We start from the raw sequence: 6,734 nt of genomic DNA, 5'->3' as shown, positions 1-6,734 counted from the left end.
AATGGCTTAAAATAGGTGATTTAACCACTGTTTAAATCAGCATGTAGGGAACCTTGATTTAAATTATTTCTTCTAAGCTTGATTTGCATTTGTGCTTTTGATAACTTTCATAAATAGCAAATTATTCTCATTGTTTGATATTGTGGTAGTTTGCAGAGTTTTGTTTTGTAAAGGGATAAATTACATTGATGAGTGTTTATTTTATCAGTCCTTTATCTCAATATACACTCATAGTATTCATTTTTATTTTTTGTCATTTTCTCAGAAAATAGTGAATTATGCATATCTTGTTTTTCAGATAATTACTAGTTCCTGTTATTCCAAATTTATGTCAAACTGCATTTGGCTAGAAATTAAAATTTAATTAAAAATTCCCCTAAACAGCATAACATGTCTGTATTATTAAACTACTGTAAATATGTAGAATATCTAAGAATACATTTACTCAAGCATGACTGGTTTATTTTTAAACCTACATATTTATGAGACGACAATATGATACTTTTTTTATATTTACTAGATTATATTTATTGTTTCTGTGATGATGTATCCGTGTCTGTTAAGATTTTAGCCCTGGCAGAGCTCATGCTCAAACCTGAATTGGAGATCTTGCATAGAAAACAACCTGCTCTGCTTTTTCAACTTTGAGGCAGGACACTTCTGCATTCAGAAAATAATTCGTATCTTCACTCAGTGCAGATGTCTACAAAGTGAATGTCTGTCTAAGGTTAGTCATTGACTGTCACTAATTCAGTGTTTTCAGTCAGAATTTCCAACTTTAGTTAACTAAGACAACTTGCTTCTAAAAGAAATAATTATATGAACTAAAACTGTGTGGTTTAATACGGATTTTTTTTTCCTCAGTGCTTTTATCCCATTAATAAAAACTTACCTGTTTACAGTAAGAACAGTACTTCAGGCAGTCATCAGTGCTCTTAATGAGGATGAGTGGTTTAATGTTGGTAAATTAGATAGGTGTTACTCATATGAGGGAATGTGTTCAGCGTGTTCTTGAAACATTAATGTAAATTAACAAAGTGTTTCTGACTAAAACTGATTTTGATTTTCCTACTCTAAATAATAGGAGGTTTAAATATAATACTGATTCTTCATTTCCTTCCCCCCCTAACTGTGATGCTATCCTGTTTTGTGCTGTGTAAAAATTTTTTAGGCTTTTCCGTTGCTTCTTAAATGTGTTTTTATCAACACATAGAGTATTTTTTAATAAAATTCTACTGCCCATTCTCATTTAAATCAGTGAGAGTATGATTTTGACCTTAGGATATTTATGCAGCTTTAAACTACCTATATATTTTAAAACAGAACTAATCTGATTTTTTGATGGTGTTTAAATCTAATGTAAAAAAGAAGAAAATGGCCCCACAGCTACTGATGTGAAGCACAGTGTTTTAGTTAACTATGTACTTTCCACTTAAATCCTGTTGTGCTAGTTTTCCACCATTATACTAGTACATGAGATACAAAAAGTGAAACTGGGTAGTCAGTTTTAGTTTTAAGCTGAAACATCCCAAAATCCTAGGGAGAAAAATTAGATTAGAAGGGACTTCTGGAGATCATCTAGTCCAGCCTCCTGCTCAAAGCAAAATTAACTGTGAAGATAGATAGGGTTGTTCAGGGTCTTACCAAGTTTTGAAAACTTCCAAGGATAGAAATTCCTTAAAAGTTCCCAGCAGATCTCCACAACCTCTCCAGACAACTGGTTACAGTTCCTTGCCAGCCCTTAGATGCTGTTACTCTACCATCACCATGCCCCTAAAGTGATGTTCACCTGTAGCAGCCCAAGAGTATTTTGGCGTTGCAGTGAGAGGCAGGTAAACCTGAGCTAGTTTGACAGTCTCGCGCTGGTCCTGGCAGTAATTTAGTGCTGCACTGGGAATACTTGCACTTAATGGCAGTGACCAAGTACCCCAATATGGAAACTTAAGCGTCCTATTTGTGTTGTGAAAGTGCTGCTGCGTGACCAGCATTGGCTAGATCAGGTCGGAGGGTAACATCCTGAAGAACTTCTGTAAGGTCAGCTGGGCTTGCAAGCATGAACACAAAATTTTTCTGTGTCTCTCCAGTATGGAGGAGCCTGTCAGTAGGGACAAGGTGAACTCTTGGTTTTGTGTGTCCTTAATACATGTGATTCCGCTTACAGTTGTAAAGGTGTTGTATGACACTGGAAGCATTCTGGAGCTGTGTTAAAAAAACCTTCTAAAATAGCAGCTCCAAAGTCACATTTTTTACTTCCGAAGTGGAGAAGCAAATCATGTGGCACAGAAAATAAAGGACTTGTTATGCGCTCTGCGCTCCTTGACCTTCTCACAAAGTGGTAGCAGACCTAAGAGGGTGGAGGAGGCTTTAAGGAGGGCATGGGGTGGGAAGCAGGTGGGTCCGGGACATGTGGAAGAGGTTCTGAGGAAGGACATACGAGCAAAAGCCCAAGGTGGCCCAAGTGGTGGACAAGGCTCTAAAGAGTAGTTGCAGCCTTGATAATGTGCGTTAAAGTCTTCACCTTGACATGGGCTAACCTAGGTCCATGCAATAGAACGTAATTTTTTTTGCTTTTCAAGTGACACTCCAAGTCCTTGCTTTTTCCTCATTCATAAAACACTGGCTCATACAAACACTGGGTTTATACATTTATTTCAAGTATTTTGAGATCCTTTACAAGTTACTTAAATTATGGGTCTGTATCCTGGTGTATGCAAGTCTGTACATGTGGAGCATGTAGCAGTGCATATTAGTGTCACCTGATGAGTCTATTGTAAGTCCTTGTTTTCAGTTTCTTATGATTGTTGAAATGAGAATTTCTCACACATTGTTTCTGTTTGGAGGCTGATTTTGTTCTCTGTTCATCGAGTTTTGGGGAAATATTCAGCTGGTTCAAGAGCAAAATTAACAGGCTAAAGGAGGGGAAGAGAGGCAATCTCAATGTAAAAGCCATATTATCTTTCTTCTTCTGAACAGCTCTGCGCCTCAGGGATTTGACATAGGAACTTGAAATTTGGCAAGGCTCTAGCCCTGAGGTCTGAGAAATGCGTTCTGCTGTTAAAAAAAAAAAAAAAAATTGGCAGAATTGTGAGTCATAATGTATCACAACCTTTTTGTATCCAAGGTAGAATTTGCAGGATGTTTTGCTACCTGCTCTTGATCATGCTTTTATGCCTGTCATGCACGCTTGCAGGCTGCTTTAAACCACCTGTGTTAAATGGATTCTCCTCCTCCATCTAGGTTATTTTACTGGCATGCATCAACATAGTCCTTAAGCTGCTGGTGCTTCTTGTGCTCCTGCAAATGCCACTGGCCTAGCAGGAGGCATAAAAGTGTTGGGAGCTGGTAAGCCCTGAGACCTAGTCCCACTTGTTTAACGGTGGAGAGCTCCCAAGACTGTTAATTGGTGTTGAGAAGGTACAATTTTCCTACGGTGACAAGCAAATATTAATGAAAGCAGATAGCAGCCGATTTGAAATCTGGTTTCCAATGTGACAAGGGCGTGTACGGTTAGTTGCAATCAGTGGAGGAGGGGGAGAGGAGAGGGAGACAATCTGTGCTGAGCTGTGTCACCTTTAAAAGCGCGGGGGTTCCTGTATAGCATGAGGAATGATTAGAGAATGAGTCGGGCTATCTAGCAAAGGGGACCATCTGTAGGACTGCTGCTTTGGTCTGTGAAGAAGCTGAAAGGTGTCTGGGGATACAAACTCCGGGAAGTGAAAGGAAGGTCTTGTACTTCCAGCATCAGACTAGGGCCTGGGAAAACGAAGGTCTCTAGCAATTTTTCATCTGGGAAAAGAAATGCAGATTCAAGTCGAAAGGGACATTTTGTGAAATTATATCTGTGCCAGATTGTTTCATTTTAAAGGAGAAAATCCCAGGAGAATAAAACCTTTTGATGTTTTAAGGAGAAACTTTTTTGATAAAAAATTTTTAAAATTAATAATTTTTACTATGCTATTTTTTTAAAAGCCAATATGAAACATTTTGAGAGTTGAATTAAATGTTTATTCAACCCAAAACACATTTAAAAATCTTTTCAGGTCAGTAATTTATTTCTTCCTCCTTTCCTTTTTCTATGTAACAGCACAGCAAGCAAAACAAAAGACAACTGTGTTAACTATACAAAAAAAGTATCCCTAACTCTGCTGTTATTTTATTTGGTATGATAAGCATTTACGTAAGTCTGATACTCACTTTCAAGAACAATCATGCAGAGATGTCTGATGTTAAAATACTGAGTGCTCACAATTTGAATTGAACACTTTAGGGGTCAAAAAAAAAGACCTGCTTATGTGAGGTTTAGCTGCCAAGGTGACCGGATCACATAGAAAATACATGCTTATGTGATTGACGAGCAGAGGCATGCACCATATATGTATAAGGTACTTCTTCCACAGTGCACCCGTGATTGTTAAGTACTTGTCACGTTTGATCAGTAGCTTCTATATGATCAGACATAAAAGCTGATTATGACTTCATGTGTCAAAAGCAGCGGCACAACTTACTGTGCTCACTGTAGAGGTACCTGGGGGATATTGTGTAATAGAGAAAGATAATCTAGGTCATTTAGTGGTCGCTTCTGGCCTGAAATTCTGAAGTTTACTTTGATGGAACCTGCTTGTAACACATTAAAACCAGTGGGGATAGGAGGTCACTGAGAAGGTCTAGTCTCGTGTCCTGTGGCAGGCTCCTTTCAGTCTCCACTGGGCTTTGTGTCGGCTTCCCAGTGCTCCAGCACGGGTCTGGTTTTGGCATACCCTGAAGCTGTGTGTGAGCAGGCAGTACAGTAGCTTTCCATATGTGCCTCCCTCATTACAAATGGTAATGCGGCAAGGACCCTAAGTATGCCCTTATCTTTGTAGCACACGTGAAGTCCTGCTGAAGTCAGTTTGAGTTTCGCTCCCATGTTGAATTAGAACCAGACCTCATTTTAAAATGGGAATCAAATGTGAATGTTGGAGAGTTTAGATAGAGATTTGGCTTTATTTTGGAGTCATAAACAGTAATGTCCTCTGAACTTTACAGATAGTGAATAACTGAAGAAAACAGCACTACAAAACTGAAGTCCTTCACCCTTCGTGCTGAGAGGCAGCACAGATCAGAGCATATTACCCTATATTGAGCTCTGTGCAGAATAGTTGTTGACATGAATACATCTCCTCTGACTAAATGTTAATAGTTAGGAGGAGCCTAAACGAAGGATCAACAATTGCATATTGTCACGGATTAATCAGAATTTATGAGAAGAGAAAACATCTTCTGTGTTTAGTGAGATTGTAGGAAATTTGTAATCTAGGTGATTTTAAAAGTTAGAAGCAGTTTCTATTGCTTTATCTTCTTCTGAGCCACCCTGTTTGTGCACATCCTTAAAATTACATTATTTGGGTTTGGATTTTTTGTTCACATGCTTTTCCTGCATGCTGGATGGAAGTGTTATACCGCAAGCAGGGAGAAATGCCTTTTCATAAAGCATACAACCTGAACACACAGTGAACACTTTCTGTAATCTCATTTATTTTTCTTGCTGCATCAGCTACTCCTGTTTGGGGGAGAGAAGGAAGAGGTGGGTAAAAAATTTGTGCTAGAAACAGGTTCTTCTATGTGTGTCTTCTGCTGTCAACCCTTTGTCTTGGAGGTTCCTGCCTGCATTTAGAAAATATTTATGTAAATCTTTATCCAAATCCACTATAGAGACAACTTTAAATGTTGAATTCCACTCTGGAATAAATCTATCTTAATGTAACTATTAATGAATTGGAATTATTAACTGTTGATGGTCTGTTGCTGAAGAGCAGTGTCCTGAGCAGTTGCCTGCTCAAAGGTAAAATACAAGATCCTGGACCTTCAAAAAGTATGCCTGCACTTGCTTTTTCATGTCCCTGGAAAAATGTCTGTTTCATGGGCTGGTTTTGCTAGGAATGTCAATAGTATGAAAATCTGAGGTAAAATTACAGAAGGGGATTGCAGTTATGAATGTCTTGAAAGAGAGATTAAGATTGCAACTAATTCAAAGTTTTTCTCCAGATTCTTTCTTTAAAAATGCTACTTTTGACATACAGCAAACACCTGGAATATTTCATTACAAACCAATTTGCACAATATAATTTCAATATTAGTAGCGAGGGATAAAAATACAGTCCAGATAAAAATAGAAAATTTTAAACAATATTAAGTCATGTATTTGACCCTAAAGTATATAAGGGACAAACCAAAGCAATCTCTGAACCATTAGTGATGATCTTCAGGGATTCATGGAGGATGGGGGGAGGTCTCAGCAGACTTGAGGCAGGCAAACATAGTACCTAGTCTTAAATGAGGGAGAGGCATGAGCAGAGGAGAACATGTAGGGAATCACAGATAGTTTAATGGGATTTTCATTCCCAGGATGATACAGGAAGAATTTACTAAAAATCAGTCTGTAAGAACCTAGAGAATCATAACAAGGTTCTTAGAGGTGGATTTGTCAAAACCAGACTATGTCAAGCCAGTCTGATTCCATTTTTTGCTGGAGTAATTGGCCTACTGGAACAGGATGTTGCAGACCTTACTGAAGTCCAGATACATGGCAAGGTCCCATATGGCATTCCTGTAAGCAGTACAGGAGAGGTGTTTTAGAGGAACTGAAGTACAAGGGTGATGCATAATTGGTTTGATAAACTGCTTGAGTGTGAGTTTTCATAATCCCCTGGTAAATTGAGAGAACACGTCAAGCAGGGTGCTACAGATGGAGTAAT

The sequence above is a fragment of the Pelecanus crispus genome, chromosome 2, assembly GCF_030463565.1.
Source record: "Pelecanus crispus isolate bPelCri1 chromosome 2, bPelCri1.pri, whole genome shotgun sequence".
In the NCBI taxonomy this organism is placed as follows: domain Eukaryota; kingdom Metazoa; phylum Chordata; class Aves; order Pelecaniformes; family Pelecanidae; genus Pelecanus; species Pelecanus crispus.
The sequence above is the reverse complement of the archived record's forward strand: the minus strand, read 5'-3'. Positions refer to the sequence as shown.